The 17,896-nt window shown below is 34.5% G+C and overlaps 1 long non-coding RNA gene across 2 annotated transcripts in view; it reads right to left on the reverse strand.

Moving 5' to 3' along the window:
• The window catches only part of LOC140850577 (uncharacterized), a 497,739-nt gene that overhangs the window by 349,154 nt on the left and 130,689 nt on the right, over positions 1 to 17,896 (reverse strand). For both annotated transcript variants that reach the window (XR_012133517.1, XR_012133518.1), the window contains exon 4: positions 8,766 to 8,890. This is a non-coding gene — a long non-coding RNA (uncharacterized lncRNA). The remainder of the gene's footprint in view (positions 1 to 8,765; positions 8,891 to 17,896) is intronic.

Consider the following 17,896-nt stretch of genomic DNA (forward strand, 5'->3'; position numbering starts at 1 on the left):
AATAAAATACCATTCTCCTCTTCTGGTACAAATATTTGACAATTCAACTACCACAGATATAATAACTAGCAGAAGTTCATCCAGGGAAGCTCACCCAAGACATTTTAAGACATCAACCAGTACCACAGACTGATCAAGTGAAAAGCTTCTCAGGCTGGTTACTAGCCAGTATCCCAGTAAATAACCTTCTTCAAGTGATCCAAAATATCTAAAATATATTTTAAATATATTTGGGTGAAAAAGCATTTCCCCCAGTGTTTTTGGTGGAATAAGTATTTCTGAAAATCTGTTCCTCTATAAAAGCAATGAGACATTGGAAAAAGTTGTCCAATGCATTTTCATAACTCTTGAAATTAACTAAAGGTTTATAACAATTAACACAGTATTTATTTAAGAAAAGGGACTAAATTTCATTAAGAATAGTCAACTTTAGGGCATCTGAACTAGACTTACTCCTCTTTCCCTCTTCCCTGCTAGTTTTGAAAATGAAACAGACATATACCTATCAAAGCTGTGAAAATGAACATGCTAGCAAACACAGGATAGGGGAGAAAGGATTCATCAAAAGGCCCCATTCCCAGAGAAATCTCACTATATGTGTGGAAGTTCCCTGAAAAGCTTCATTCTCAGGACCTTTAGTTGAGTGAATCACTTGGTGTTCATTCTCTACAGTCTATCCCAGAACATCTGTCATAAACTATTGGTGGCAATTGTTTAGCATTGCAACTTTCTGAGGCAATGACATCAATTAGGATTAACAGATGACTAAGAAAGTCAAAAGAAAAAAATAAGGAAATGTGAGGTCCATAAAAGGCTTTGAAGAATTCCAACACATTCCCAGGCATCAAAATTGCCATACAATGTGCATAAAGATGTGCATGCTGTGGAAAGACCTCAAAAAGCTGTTATCTCTTACTTCTGATAGATATGAATGAACTGCACTAGCAGAAAGGGAAGGCACAGAGTTAAAAATGCTTGTTAGAAGGCTGAAAATATGTCCCAACATGCATACACAGAACCCCTTGGCCAAAGGCAGGGAACAAACTGATTCAACTCAATTAAAAACATCTGCCTAACAAACTGATCAGAGTTGTTTGTGGCTGCACACAACAGAGAATACAGACTTCATATAATTAGTTCAGAAAACTTGACACCAGAAAGAACAATAACAAAGAACAGAAAGCTGGATGAGTTTCTGACCTTTAGAGTTGACACAATATAATAAATTTTACAGTTTTCAACAAAATATTATGGGATGCATAGGAACAAAAATATGAGTCATACTCATAGGTGGAAAACGATCAATAAAAACTGTGAGAAAGCAACAACAGGTATTAACACTATTTTATAATTCTTTATAAGTTAAAGACTTTAAATCAAAATTATGGATTTGAAGTATAAATATGTTCAAATAATTTACAAGTGTCTCAGTAATTAAAAGAAAGCATGAGAAACTCTTACCAAACAGAAAATATCAATAAAGAGAGAAATTACCAAAGAGAATTAGATGAAAATTGTGAAAAGTATAGTATATAAAAAGAAAAACTCACTAGGAGGTTCAACACCATATTTGAACAAATATATATATTTTTAATGAACAGATCAGTGATCATGGACATCACCAAAAATATTTAAATGTACATCACTGGTGTCCCAAAAGAAGAGGACTGAAAAGGCAGAAACAATGTTTGAAGAAATGATGATTGTAACTTTTCCAAATATGATGAAAAACATTAACTTGTACATGCAAGAATAATAACTCCAAGCAGAATAAACTCAAATAGATCCACATCAGGACATACATGATCAAACCATCAAAAGTCAAAAAAACAGAAATCTTGAAAGCAACCAAGAGATTAATAACCGACTTCTCATCAGAAACTATAGAAGCCAGAGACAATGGGATCACATATTCAAAGTACTCCCAAAAAAAGACTGTTAATCAAGAATTATATAACTAGCAAAACTATCCTTCAGAAATGAAGGAAGCATAAAGACATTTCTAGAAGGACAACAGGCAAAATTTGTCACTGGCAGAGCTTCCCTAAGAGAAATAGTAATGGGAATTTTTCAGGATGAAATGAAAGAATACTACACAGAAAGTTAATTCTACACAAGAAACAAAACACCATTTTAGTTAAATAGATACATAAATATAAAAACAGAATAAATGTGGTTCTGTTTATAATACTATATTCTTATATCAGTTTTAAAACAACTTTACAAAGAATTATAAAATAGTGTTAATACCCAAAAAGCAAATGATCCTATTAAAAAATGGGCAAAGGATATGAACAGATACTTCTCCAAAGAGGAAATTCAGATGACCAACAGGCACATGAAAAGATGTTCCACACTGCTAATTATTAGAGAAATGCAAATTAAAACCACCATGAGATATCACCTCACACCAGTAAGGATGGCCAACATAGAAAAGAACAGTAACAACAAATGCTAGCGAGGATGCGGAGAAAGGGGAACCCTCCTACACTGCTTGTGGGAATGTAAATTAGGTCAACCATTGTGGAAAGCAATATGGAGATTCCTCAAAAAACTAAAAATAGAAATACCATTTGACCCAGGAATTCCACTCCTAGGAATTTACCCTAAGAATGCAGGATTCCAGTTTCAAAAACACATATGCACCCCTGTGTTTATCACAGCACTATTTATAATATCCAAGAAATGTAAGTGTCCATCAGCAGATGAATGGGTAAAGAAGATGTGGTACATACACAAAATGGAATATTATTCAGCCATAAGAAGAAAACAAATCCTACCATTTGCAACAACATGGATGGAGCTCAGAGGATATTATGCTCAGTGAAATAAGCCAGGTGGAGAAAGACAAGTTTCAAATGATTTCACTAATCTGTGGAGTATAAGAACAAAGCAAAAACTGAAGGAACAAAACAGCAGCAAACTCAGAACCCAAGAATGGACGAACAGTTGCCAAAGGGAAAGGGTCTGGGGAGAGTGGGTGGGAAGGGAGGAAGAAGGGGAAAAGGGGCTTTACAATTAGTACACATAACGTAGTTGGGGGGACACGGGGAAGGCAGTATATCAAGAGAAGACAAGTAGTGACACTATACTATTTTACTATGCTGATGGACAGTGACTGTAATGGGGTATGTGGTGGGGACTTGATAATGGGGGGAATCTAGTAACCACAATGTTGCTTATGTGATTGTATATTAATGATACCAAAATAAAAAGAATAAAATAGTGTTGGCAGATTTATAATGTATAAATATGTCATTTGTATGACAATAGCACAGAAGAGTAGAGGAGGAACAGACTTATATTTGAGTAATGCTTTTTGTGTACAACTTAAATGAACTGGTATTGTTCTGAAAACTGGTATTGTTGACTAAGATAAAGAGAAATTTTCACTCTAAGAATTTCTGAACACTATTTTTACTTTGAGATTGTGTGTGTGTGTTTAATAGAAAACTCAACAATTTTATGTCAAGATTGGAAACAAATTACTTATACAAAATGCTAGTACTAAAAATGGAATAAAGGAGAAAGTAGTCATAGGTAGAAGAGAGGATAAGTTCCAAATTCTTATGTTTAAAAAACTCAATATCAAGCACCAAAATGATTTCTACCATTTATTGGCATTATGTTAAATAGCTCTAGAAAACATTTAATTTGAATTACTTCTTTTAATCCTTACAAACATATGCTAAGAGCTATTTTCATTTCCAAATAAAGACGTGGAGCTTTGGAGGAGGCAAATACTTAAGTTTATACCACTGGTAAAGGTTATAATTCAAATACTGCTTCTCTGGCTCTAGGGCCTGAGCTTTTAAACACTAAGTAAAACTAACATATTTGATGACTTGACAAAGAAACAAATATCAAAAACATATATTCAGATAATCCACCTGTGAATCCCGGATTTTCCACATAGAAACTATACCTTCATGAGTAACTCATTAATACCTAACCTCAAGTTTCTTCACTTATAAATAGTATATTATGAAATTAGATATGAGAGTATGTACTCCTGAAGGTAACCCTGGCTGCCCTAATAGACAGACTCTGAAGAAATAGATAAAAATAATAAATAAATAAAAATTTATTTCTTACTCCTTAAAACCTAAAGAAGTGTACCTGAATGGTGGGCATTTCTCCTCCAGCTTCTGATAAGGCACCCAGGGCCACTCCACCCTGTGATTTCATCATGCTCAATTCATGACTCACAATACAGCCCTGAGGGTTTTCTTTTTTTGTCTCCATTCTAGATAGCTAAAACTAAGATGTCAACTGTCTACAGTTTACAGAAGGGAGACTGGAAATCATGGTCCAGCTCTACCTCAGAAAGGACAGGAACTAGGCTGGATGTTTCTTCTATAGACATTATATATAAAATCACTATCTTTATTATGTATATGTTGTTGTCATTCCTTATGCCCTTTGAGCCACCCTACTATTAAAAAATATATATGCTATCCAAGAACACTGACTTTTGTGTCTTACTCATTATATAGAGGAGAGCCAGTCAATGTTGAACCAAACATCTCAATATAACAGAAAAACAAAAGACCTTTTGGATAGCATAGAGACTTCAGGAGAGACAGCAACATGTACCAAAAGAAAATGGCTTTATACAGCTAAGCTAATGGGTAAATCACTTGAATACAGAGAGAATTCCCTAGCAAGAGAGTCTATTATATAAAAATGTTTGCCTTTTTTCTTACAGAATATCTTCTTACCATACCCAATCATGCAGTTGATCTAATTAGGACTTGGGGGAAGGGAAGAGAGGGAAAGAGAGAGTTTAATGTAGAATGAAACTATCTTTGAACTGAAAGAAGTATGCTACCACACTTTATGCTTTTCTCTCTCGTCTGGGTGCTTTCACCTTCTCTATCTTGTGAACTCCTAGTATCAGTTTATGAATCAGCACAATCATTGCCTTCAATGTTAAATAATTTTAATCCTTATACATTTTATAACTCCATCATATATTAGCCCCACTCTAGCTCCTCTTACCACATGGGATATTTTGGAAACATTTATTTCATAATATAGTGCCACAAATTTACAGACTCAAATTCTGGCTTCCTCACTTACCAGCTATGTGATTTAAGTACATTATATAAAGTCTATAAACCTCGGTTTCCTCAAATGTAAAAATGGGAGTGATAATAAATGTTTTCAAAGAATTGCTATAAATATTAAAATAGATAATGTTTGGAGAGAACATAGCACAAAATTTGGTCCATGATAGAGCCAAACAGTTTTCACTTGTTTCTTGTCACTGTGGACATTATTCTGTCATATGATCATCCTTAAAAATAAGTAAAAAGGGCACTAACCAAGTTACTCCAAGACTTTTTACCAGAGTAATATTCTGACCTTGAGGCTCACCCTGTTACCTTCCCCCTATGAAATACCATTTATGCAAAATTAACCTATATACTAGTACAATATTTTGTACAGTATCCCAAATTCTATGCTAAGTGCATTTACTGTGTGCATTGGAAATGGGTAAAGGGTACAAAAATATTTAAGGCACAGCCACTTGATGCAAGGAGTTCATATGAAAATTTGTAATGTAAGATAATAAAAAAACACTAATTTGAAAAGATATACCCATACCCCTCCACTCATTGAAGCATTATTTACAAGAGCCAGTGCCTGGAAACAACCTAAAATGCCTGTTGATCAAATAAAATATGGTATATCCACTATCGAATATTATTTACATAAAAAGAAGATGAAATCTTGCCACTTGTGACAACAGGATGGACCTTGAGAACATTATGTGGTGATCATTCTGCATTATACACAAATATCTAATCATTGCACTATAGACCTGCAATGAATATATTGTTATGTCAATTATACCTCAATTTAAAAAAATTTTCCAGGAGGCGGAGCCAGGATGGCGGCGTGAGTAGAGCAGTGGAAATCTCCTCCCAAAAACACATAGATCTATGAAAATATAACAAAGAAAACTCTTCCTAAAATAGAGACCAGAAGACACAGGACAATATCCAGACCACATCCACACCTGCAAGAACCCAGCGCCTTGCGAAGGGGGTAAGATACAAGCCCCGGCCCGGCGGGACCCGAGCGCCCCTCTGCCTGCTCCCGGCGGGTGGAAAGAAACCGGAGCTTTGTTTATGTCACCGTATTCCTATTATGTTAAAATGTGAGCACAAATTAGTTGGTAGTTTAAAACCTATACATGCTTAAGGTACTCTACAAGAAGATATGTCAAAGAAATAATCAATCCGCCAATGTTTTCTTCCATATGCTACCTCTATAGCTTTTCTTCTTCCTTCCTAATTACAACCCTTAAATAGAATTCGTGCCTCATATGGAATTTACCGAGTATCATAATTCCTCCAGGTGGTAAAGATACCTCGAGACAAGTGCTGGGCATAGAAGCCACAGGGCATAAATCTGCAAAGAAGTAAAAAGCTAACCTTTGCAAACAATATGGCTTCTCTCTCACTTACCAACTTTACATTTCCCTGTATGGCCCCGGAAGATGACTGGTTAGCCAGAGATGGGTAAGATTCCTCAAGGGAGGAACAATCTAAGACAGGCACAGTCACAGGGGGGCCATCAGGTGAGAAATTAGGGATCAACAGAGGTGAGGCTCAGAACATCACCTCCCCTGTTTTGAGAGAAATCTTCTGCATCCGTGGATGTTTTGCTGCCCTTGTCTAGCTTGGATTAATACTTAGTCCATAGGCACACACCTGATAATCTACATTTGCCCTCTTACAGCACTAAACTATGTTTTCTACCTGTATCTTGCATCTACCTACCACTTCAGCATTTTATTAAAAATAAAAATAATAATAATAATAAAGGGAGAAACGTGGGATCAACATATAAATCAAGTATAAAAATCAAACAAATATTCATATTTGACCTGAATGTTTATAGTTCATAATGCGTGATCAAAACCGAAAGTTTCTGTGATGAATGCCCTTGTACTGTTCACCATGTAAGAATTTATTCACTATGTAAGAATTCGTTCACCATGTAAGAACTTGTTCGTTATGCTTCAGAAGATTGAAGACTGACGAGAATTAGGCTTGAGATGGATTAATGATTGTACATTGAGCATTGACCCCCCTATACAGAATTTTATTGTTGTTAACAACCATTTGATCAATAAATATGAGAGATGCCCTCTCAAAAAAAAAAAAAATTTTTCTGGCAGGTGTTGTAACTCAGATAAAGAGGCTATTTCCCATCCTGCTTTAGAATGAGAAATTAAGCCAATTTCAGGTTTAATTCTTTAAGATAATGAGATGAAAGGGCTGGTTACATCAGCACCAGTCTATCCTGAAAAATCTCCTATAATTTCAATTCTGTTTGCATAATTGAATGATGATCAACAGCTTTTTGTTGGCAATGTTTCAGGTCTGGCTTTTTAGGAGTCTTTACATTTTAGACAGTTTTTTTATTTTACAGGGGACTTAAATTTATTTTGGAAAGAGGAATTCTGTAGATCCTTTCTGAGTCAGTCCAATCAGATTTCTCCATTCATATTTTGCATTTCAGTTTCTGACCAGCAAGGATACAAGTTGACATAGGTTAGTAACTCTGGTTATATGCAGCCCAAAAATTCAAAATTCTTCTATGAATATTTGCTCTTATTTTCTGGGTTTAGAGAAATCTTTAAATACAGCTCTTCATTCAGCTCAAGTCCAAGGATTAAATACTACAGCTGCCTGTGTATCTGTCTTATGGAAGGGATGGATCTTTAGAGGCAACTGGCATTTTAGGATTTCAGGAGCGATGTTGATTAAAGTAGGGTCCACAAGGGGAAGGGAAATGAGAAGTCAGCTGAAATGCAAGAGAGATCAAAAGGATAAGGAAGAAACAGAGCTGGGTACAGAGACAACTAGAGGACAAAGAGGGGGAGGATTTATTGGGAGAGTCTAGTTTGCTAATTGCTCGTTAGCTTTGAGCAAAGACTCTTTAAGGAAGGAAATTTTTTATTGAGAATTTTATTTGGAGGCCTCTGCCTACCAATCAAAACTGCTGCCCACTGATCCAGAGAAATCTTATTCCCTTAATTTTTGAAGGCACTTCTTAAATGAACAAATTTGAACAAGTCAGATATCTCCCAGAGTGGTCACTGAAAGCCCAAATCATCCTTAGTGAAGCTATACAATTTAGAAAGGTAACTATGAGAATTAGTACTGTACATGTAAGAAGCAGGAATTTTTCCTGGAAGAGGAGAGGATTCAGACTTAGAAGACCCCATGGAGGTGATGAACATTGGTAGGAATATACTGTCTGGGCACCTTGTGCCACAGGTACCTAATCTTACAGTTGGCCATCTCTGAATATGGAGTTGACAATATGTGCTGCCCAATAGGCAGAAAACCAGAGAGAATGCTCTCTGAATCAAAGCCAAGATCTTAGGACAAAAATTCAACATAGAAGGAATCCTTATATGGTTTTATTGATGAATCACAACAACAGACATTGGTTCAGAAGAGCACAAACTCACTGGTGTGAGAGGCCAACTTGGACAGACTTTTGGGCCTATGCCTATGTTTTATCTTGTGATTCTTCTTATGACCAATACTTTCAAAGAGCAAAATAGAAAACTAACACTAAAAAGAGCAAAACAGGATTAAAAGGTATGCCTGACTCTGCTAAAGACACCAAACAAACAAGAGCCAATAACAAAATCCAGGTACCAAACTGCAAATCAGTAAGTTGATTAGTAAAGGAACTCAACTCAAAGAAAGAGAAGTTGAGAGCCATTGCTGACTTACCACATCAGCGAAGATTCAGTAAGCTGCTGGCAGGGAGGCACAGGGGCCTCTGTAGCTCCCACCCCTGGAAGGCTGGGGTCCACAAGGAAAGCAGTGCAGATATCTTGGTGGAACCTCCCAGAAAACTGTGGAGATTAACAAAGACAATTAACAACAAAGGGAAGGCTCCGGTAAAGTATGATTTGAGGTTGTCAGCATTGGGAAACAGATGGAAGCTAACTAGAAACAGGACCCCTGTGTGACTGGTTTGGGGAACACAATTTGGCTTTCTTTATGGTCATACTTGGGGTGGTGGGGCAGAAACTAGGGAAACTGTCAGTTATTAACAAAATCCAGACCACCTGCGGTCAATTGCTTTAGGGCTTGTGGTTTAGCTTCCTGAGCTGTTTGCTACATAAGTTGTGGGCCAGAATTCCATTTTTATATATGGCCTGGACAGTGCCCATTTGTATATTCAGTCTCTCAACTACAAAACTTTCAGAGGAAAGCATAGGAAAAAATATTTTTAGCTGGTGTTCTGTAAACATTTCTTACAGATGACACTAAATGAAAAATACATACAGTAAAATAAAATGATATATTTGACTTTAAGAACATCCCCTTTTTGATGGACACCGTTAGGAAAAATGAAAATACAAACCCCTGACCAAAAGTAAATATTTGCAAATGATATATCTGACAAAGAACTTATATTTAGATTATATATAGAACTCTTGAAAGGCAATGAGAAAACAACCAACCAAAAAAGAGACCAAAGATTTGAACGGATACATCATCAAAGATATATGGATAGCAAACAAGTATATGATACAATGTTCAACATCATTAGTCATTAGGGAAATGGTAATTGAAATCATGAGATAATACTACATACACACCTATTAAATTGGCTAAAATGACTATTTTATACCAAGTGTTGATAAGGATGAATAGGAAAGAGAATTTACATTCACTCCTGGAAGGAAAAACCATTTTGGAAGTGTTTGATAATTTCATATATTTACTATATAACCCAGACATTCCACTCCTAAGTGTGCCTGTGCCTGTGTGTGTGTATAAAAACATATGACATATGATATGAGAATTATAGGATATATATTAATAAGAATACATCAGAGAAACTCCTCTTAACAGATAAACTGGGCTAGCTTTAAAGAAAACTTTTCAACCATGACAAAAACATGGTTCAAATGTCCCACAATAACATTGAAATTATTTGACACTATAACTTTTAGAGGGAAACATTTGTCAAATTCTAAAGACCCAATTATTCTATGTGATTTCTTAAGAGTGACCTAATTCACATACTGATACTCTACAGCCATAACTACAGACCGTGACACCTCTAAAGATTCTACCATGCACCCACACTGATGCCTCACTGGCCTAGGAGCTAAGAGGCAGTAACTAACCATGGTATGAGGTTTTATTTAAAGGTGGCATTTTATCTCTTTTTTGTTTCCTATCTCAAAAATAGAGCACTTAATCTTAACTTTCCTGGTTAACCATACACAGAGTTGGCAGGTTTATTGTGCTTTGGTTTTATTTTTGTTATATAATTTATTTTCTATTTAAATTAAAGGAAAAAAATCCCTGGTTGAGAAGCTAGGGAATTAAACTTACTGGCTTTCTTATTGGACCCTGTAAGAAAAGAGATTTTAGTTTTTTTACTGATATTTATTAAATAGCTAAATCCTTCAACCAAGAAATTCATTAATATTTAAAAATTGCATCATCTTAAAACAGTCTTCATATTTTTGAGATATTATCCCATATTTTGATCATTAATGATTAAGAATATGCACAAGGGTATTATCTAATATGACTTTATTTCCAGTAACAAAAAACAGCAAATAGAAGAATAAATTAAATACCCATCACTAAGAGAATGAGTAAATAAATCAATAAACTATATACTTATCAAGAAATATTATGTAGCCATTTGAAAGAAAGAGTGGACCTCCATTCTCAGTAATTTGATGAACAAAGCTGGTATTGCAAACCGCTCTCAAAAAATTCCTAGGAATATAGATGCTGAATAAAAAATAACAATGTCTTTTACTTATTTTTAAAGGTTATAGCTGTAAGTGCTAGAAGCAAACAAAAATCTTCAAGTACCATAAGTAGAGTAAAGCTGGAGCAATAGGTTATGGGAGCTGATATTTCTGCAGCCATGAAAGAGTTCTGGATTCAGCAACTGTTAGAGGGTTAAATTTTAATACTGACAGGATACTTGGAAGTTATAACTTAAACCCCTGGGAAAATATCAAAGTCACTTGAAAGTATATAGTTCTAATTAAAGAAGGAATAACTTGATACATTGGCCTGGAAACTATACAATGAAGCTAATGTTTGTCTTCCACCTGAGCAACTATTCAATGGAGAATTGCAACCATATGTCACAGAGTTTGGAGTCCAAATTTACCCATTTATTGGAAAGAAATGCCAAGTAAAAAATTATTTTTAAAATGAGTCCCCAAAAAAAGCAATGTCTTCTGACAAACTCTAATGCAAAATTGTTCTGGAGCAACACTTCAAAACCAGAGAGGAAAAAGGATTCATGAGCAAATAAAAGTCAATGTGTGCTTAAAAATGAGCTTATAGGGTAAAATCTTAGAACATGTAAGGAAACAGTACACCATAAATAAGAGTCAGAAGATGCCACAAATTAAAGGATTCTAATGCTCAAAAAAAAAAGAGAGATAACCAACCATTTGCATTAAACCACTAAACAGGTATGTATAAAATTATGAACTACATACTTTTTAAAAGTATAGAACTCACAAGGAAGAAAAAGACATTAAGAAAAAATAAGCAGAGCTTTTTTTAAAGAACCAAATACCACTTGCACAAATGAAAGGTAAAAATTTTAAAATTAAAAATACAATACATGCAACTACAAATGAGCCTGATGACACATATACTTTAAAAGATGGAGTTACAGCTGCATTAGGATTAAGTAAACTAAAGTTTTTTGTTGTTAAATAATAACAAAAGTCATTGAGTGACCAAAGCAAATAATAAAAGTTTTATCTATGATCCTATTTTTGTAAACTAATGGTGATTATAACAAAAACAACAAAAAGTAATAACGTGTGTGTGTGTGTGTGTGTGTGTGTGTGTGTGTGTGTATGGGAATGGAAAAAGTATTGAAGAATATACTTTAATTTGTTAACTGAAGGCAGGGAAATAGGAAATATATCAATCACAGGTTTAAAAATAATTGAGATTAGAAGTTAATTTTAAGGGAAGAGTTACATATATATAAAAAAGGTGATAGCTAATTTTTTTATGCAAATTATCTCAGGGTGATTTCAAATAAATCATACTCTCCTTAAAATTGTATAGAACATTAGAAGGTTTTAAACTGATCAAGAGCCATTTATATAATTTAAAAAGGCTATTTGAATGTGAAAAAAATATATTTCCCCTTACTTTTACTCAAAGACTGTCACCACACAAGTTCTTAAAATTTTTTAAATGAAAGGGGAAAAAAATCCATTTCTGTGTGTGTGTTCATGATGGCTTCTATGCTGCAGAAATTCAACAGTTTTTGCTCTGGTGTCTCAGTTTTCTTTCATGTTACTCTTTTACCTGTGGCTCTGATTCTGCAAATCTTTAGCTTTTAACTATTGGATCACTGTTTTTGGTAACAATTTTGTTTCACCAAAATTGGAAACAATTTTACCAAAAACATGTTTTTTTCGATTGGAAACATTTTGTTCCACTAAAATTGGAAACAATTTTACCACAAACATGTTTCCTTTGATGACTAAAATGTTTTCAGCTAAAGAGGACAAGAAAAAATAATCTTCACACAGTCAATCAATATTAGTAATCCAGTAAATGAGGGTTCTTGAATGTTACACCTCTACAAAGCTTAAAACTTATTCTTGACATTCTCATATAATATAGACTGTGTTTAAGATAAATTTCTTATAATTTAAATGGCACATAAATACTTGAATAAGAGGTACTTAATATTTTAGTTTCCTCCATAACACTCCCTTTAAAAAAAAGCACCTTCACACACACACACACACACACACACACACACACACACACACACACACACACACACACACACACAATTAGCTCCACACTTAACTATATCCAGTGGATACAAAAAGCATTGATTTCTAAAAGCGACAGTGTATTTCAAATCATAGTGTTGTTGTATTTTGTTTTATATTCTATTTTCTATTTCAAATTTCCTTCTTAGAGCCTGAAACTGTCAAGGATGAGCAAGGGGACATATGATTCATTTTATTAAAGCTACTTTGTTTTCTCATTGTGAGGCTGATTACTTGACTTTCAGACAGTTGAAAATTTCCTTATTTGGATTTTAATGACAATATTAAAGAACTTTAAAGTTGCTGTTAATTAAATGGTGCACAATCTTTTTGTCTCATGGAAGATGACATTCAGCCACAGACACCAGTTGGAGCCATCCTTCTTTAAAAGGATGCCAGCAAAAATTGTGTGAGATTCTCTGGAATCACACCCTCCTACTGTTAATATGAGCATCTATTTATTCAATCATTTTACATCAATGCATGAGTTTGACTCATCCCTCTAAAGATTTTACAGAATGAAGAGCTGCTCTGATTGAAGGGTCATTTGTTGTAATGACAGATTCTCCAAACTTATATTTACTAATAAGCAGTAGCCTTTCATGAGCAAGTTTGCCAAAGTAAAGCTGTAGGAGTTACAGACTTTACAGAGATCAAATGCACAGTAAGCACTCTTCTTAGAAATGCAGATTCTTTGCAGCTTCGAATTATTGTTTCTTCAGATTTGAGTGATTTCGGTGGATTATATTTATGTAGATGTCAAATCTAGACTTCTTCCCTTGTTTCAAATCTTTCAGGTGACACTTATTTTCAAGAGCAGTACCAATCACCACTTTCATTCTCAATTACATCTCTTTCCAAAAAATTCAATACATTGTTAAGTAGAGTGAAATACAGTTGTCATAACATCTGGGAAAAGTATCAATAGGCACATCTATCAGGATTGCCAAGAAAAAGTTTCATAGTGTACATATTGCAACTAAATGAAAACATCAGAGAGGAAGTACAGATAATAACATTTCAGAAATCATAGACGTGACTCAAAATATACAGCTACTTTAATCTCTGGAAAGAGAAGATATGGCCTATAAGTGGAGAGTTTTCATTATAAGCACTTTGCTAAACCAAGAAAAAGGAATGCAATTAGACGTGGGAGAAAAATTCAGTATGTGGAGAGAAAAATCAAATGTGGGAGAAATTTCCCTTTTAAAAGATTGATTATTCAGTCAAAGATTTCCTTTATTTGCTTTCTTTCTCCCATTACTCTTACGATTAGGACTTTGAAATAGCCTGGAAGTTGTGAATTTCCTTATCTAGGAAGTCCAATAACCCTCCATTCCATTTGTCTAAAAATATTTAGCCCTATTCCTCCTCACTGACCTCTGGGTTCTACGGAATGTGTATTAGCAAAAGTTCTGCCTCTGGATGGATGATTAGAAAAATGCTCCCTGACAAAGCTACTGCAGCCAGTGAAGGGACATGGCTTCGCAAGCAGTTACCTTTGCACAATGGAAATACTCTTTAATGGTAGGTACTTGGCTGTCTTCCCAAGATTTATGCAATTTCAATATTTATTAATTTTATTGACTTTTGACATAGTGAGTCAAGTTGCTGTGCTGTGAATCTCTTGCTGTGTACCAAATTACCACAAAGTGAATAATTTCAAAAAGCACACATGTTATTATCTCATACAGATTATTACATATACATTGCCCATAGATTAGAGAAGTCTGGGTACCACTCAGGTGGATCCTCTACTCAGAGTCTCTAGGCAGCAATCAGGTGACAGACAGCTGTATTTTCGTCTGAGGTTCAAGGTTTACTCTACGCTCATATGGTTGTAGGCAGAATATGGCTCCTTCAGGTTGTAGAACTAAGAATCTCAGGATTTAAAAGATAAAATGGAAGAATTATTAAAAAGGCTTGAATGGAAATCCTAGAAATGAAAAAAGAGAGTAACTAATAAAATATTTAATGGATGAGATTATAAGCAAATAAAACACAACTAAAAAGCTTATTAAACTAGAAGGTAAGTTGAAATAAAATAGAGATTCAATAAATACTTTTTTTAACAGATGAAAGTAAAGTAAATGCAAAATGGCTTAGTGACATGGAAAATGGTCTATTATAGTATAAGGCAAAAAGAAAAAGGAATAGAGCATGGTTTCTAACAATTTTCAAAAATTATTGAATGAAATTAGCTACAAATCTAAAAGATTAAGTTTTAAACAGTATTAACTAAAGATGATAACTATAGATTCAAGAAGTATTATAAACCACAAATGAGATGAATATAAAGGTCAAAAGTATCATAGAAAATTGCTGAACGTTAAACGCAGAAAGAAAATAGTAAATGCAACCAAAACAAAACATATTTTATTTTTTAAAGAGCAGCAAAGAGACTGATGGGTGGCTTCTTCTCCATAGAAATATTTGGAGCTGGAGAATTTGGAGTGGTATCATCAAACACAAAAAGAAAATAACTCTATTATGAGAATTTTACATTCAAATCTGATATCCAGAGACCCATGTGAAGAGAAATACTTAACAGTACTCTTTAAGGAAGTGTGGAGGAAACAAGAGTAAAAGCATGGGTAATGTTGATTTACCTGAACTAATTAAAATAAACACTGACTGTATAAGCAACAATAATAATATATTTTGGATTTTAAATATATATAGTTTTTATTAATGGCTTATAAAGAGAAAAGGGTTAAAATTGTTAGTTTTACAAAGCTCTGGAATTTAAAAAAAAGTAATGGAAGTGGCCATATGGCTTGGCACTACTTTTTGGCAGACCAAAATTAAGGTTTCCAGATTTTTTTCCTATTTTACCAAGAACTCCTTGCTACATTGCCAGTCCTCTGGGTGTGAACCTCTGGCTATGACTCTCAGGAAAATTTTCCCAGCTATTCACCTAGATTTCTTATTATATCACTCTGCCCATTTAAATGGAAGTTAAGATTCCGTATTTTTTAATTAAAAGTTAATATACATTGTACACTTTTAAATGACACTACCACACATCCTCAATACTGTGGAAATGCTTCCTACTAGGCATTTATCCTATGGTTAATGTATTAGCTCACTACCTGGCCCAAAGCATCATTCAATAAATATTTGCTGTATAAATTAAATGAATGAATGGTGAATGAGGACTGATGTCAATACCCCAGTAACTGGATGCTGATAAACAAATAAAAACTCTTCTTTTTGAGAAAAAATATGTTCATTGATACCTTAAATGTAAGGTATTTTTTAAAATTTTGGTAATAGACAATCACATGAGCAACACTGTGGTTACTAGATTCCCCCTATTATCAAGTTCCCACCACATACCACATTACAGTCACTGCCCATCAACATAGTAAGATACAATAGAGACAATATTTGTCTTCTCTGTGCCATACTGCCCTCCCCATACCACCCCACCCCCACATTGTGTCCTAATAGTAATACCCTTTATTCAATTTATCCCTTCCTTGCCACGCACCCACCCACCCCAGTCCCTTTCCCTTTGGTAACTGTTAGCCCATTCTTAGGTTCTGTGAGTCTGTTGCTGTTTTGTTCCTTCAGTTTTTGCTTTGTTCTTATACTCCACAGATGAGTGAAATCATTTGGTACTTGTCTTTCTCTGCCTGGCTTATTTCACTGAGCATAGTACCCTCTAGTTCCATCCATGTTATTGCAAATTGTAGGGTTTGTTTTCTTCTTATGGCTGCATGATATTCCATTGTGGATATGTACCACATGTTCTTTATCCATTCATCTATTGATGGACACTTAGGTTGCTTCCATTTCTTGGCTATTGTAAATAGCACTGTGATAAACATAGGGGTGCATGTCTTTTTCAAACTGGGCTCCTGCATTCTTAGGGTAAATTCCTTTGAGTGTAATTCCTTTGTCAAATGATATTTCTATTTTGAGTTTTTTGAGGAACCTCCATATTTCTTTCCACAATGGTTGAACTAGTTTACATTCCCACCAGCAGTGTAGGAGGGTTCCCCTTTCTCCACATCTTCACCAACATTTGTTGTTGTTTGTCTTTTGGATGTTGGCCATCCTAACTGGTGTGAAGTGATATCTCATTGTGGTTTTAATTTGCATTTCTCTGATTACCAATGTGGAACATCTTTTCATGTGCCTGTTAGCCATCTGAATTTCTTCTCTGGAGAAGTGTCTGTTCATATCCTCTGCCCATTTTTTATTAGAAGTTATTTGCTTTTTGTGTGTTAAGGTGGGCGAGTTCTTTATATATTTTGGATGTTAACCTCTTGTTGGATATGTCATTTACAAATATTCTCCCATACTATAGGATGCCTTTTTGTTCTGTTGATGGTGTCCTTTGCTGTACAGAAGCTTTTTAGCATGATGTAGTCCCATTTGTTCATTTTTTTATTTTGTTTCCCTTGCCTAAGAAGGTACATTCAGGAAAAAGTTGCTCATGTTTATATTCAAGAGATTTTTGCCTACATTTTCTTCTAAGAGTTTTATGGTTTCATGACTTACATTCAGGTCTTTGATTGTGAATTTATTTTTGTGTATGGGTTTAGACAATAATCCAGTTTCATTCTAGGTAGAGTATTTTTGTATTTCTTTAGGAAGTGCATATTTGGAATTGAAAGGATGAACTGAGGTGTGCTTTTATTTTAGAGAAACTGTACAAGAAAGATACAACCAGCTAAATAGCTGATGATTATTTAAAATTAGCTTATGCTTAGTATACTACCTTGGATATATTAACTTTAGAAAAAAATAAATGAGCTGATAACCTATTGTAGGGTTCAGAATTTCAGTTTGAAATTTGAACGCATGCAATTTGGAATTTTTGGATTCTATGAAACACAACTTTGAGAAGTTACTCGAGGAGCTCTGAGATTGCCACTGAGAAGTCTATATGCTATACAATGAATAATCACTATTAACACCAACTTCAAACTGAACATATTAAATGCCCCATTCCTATTAAAATAGCAGACTACAAATAACTCTAACTAGGTAAAGACAACTACTCAATTCAATTTTATTAGTAAAAATCACAGCCAACCAGTTTTAAAC

This window comes from Manis javanica, chromosome 7, assembly GCF_040802235.1.
Source record: "Manis javanica isolate MJ-LG chromosome 7, MJ_LKY, whole genome shotgun sequence".
NCBI classification, from domain to species: Eukaryota; Metazoa; Chordata; class Mammalia; order Pholidota; family Manidae; genus Manis; species Manis javanica.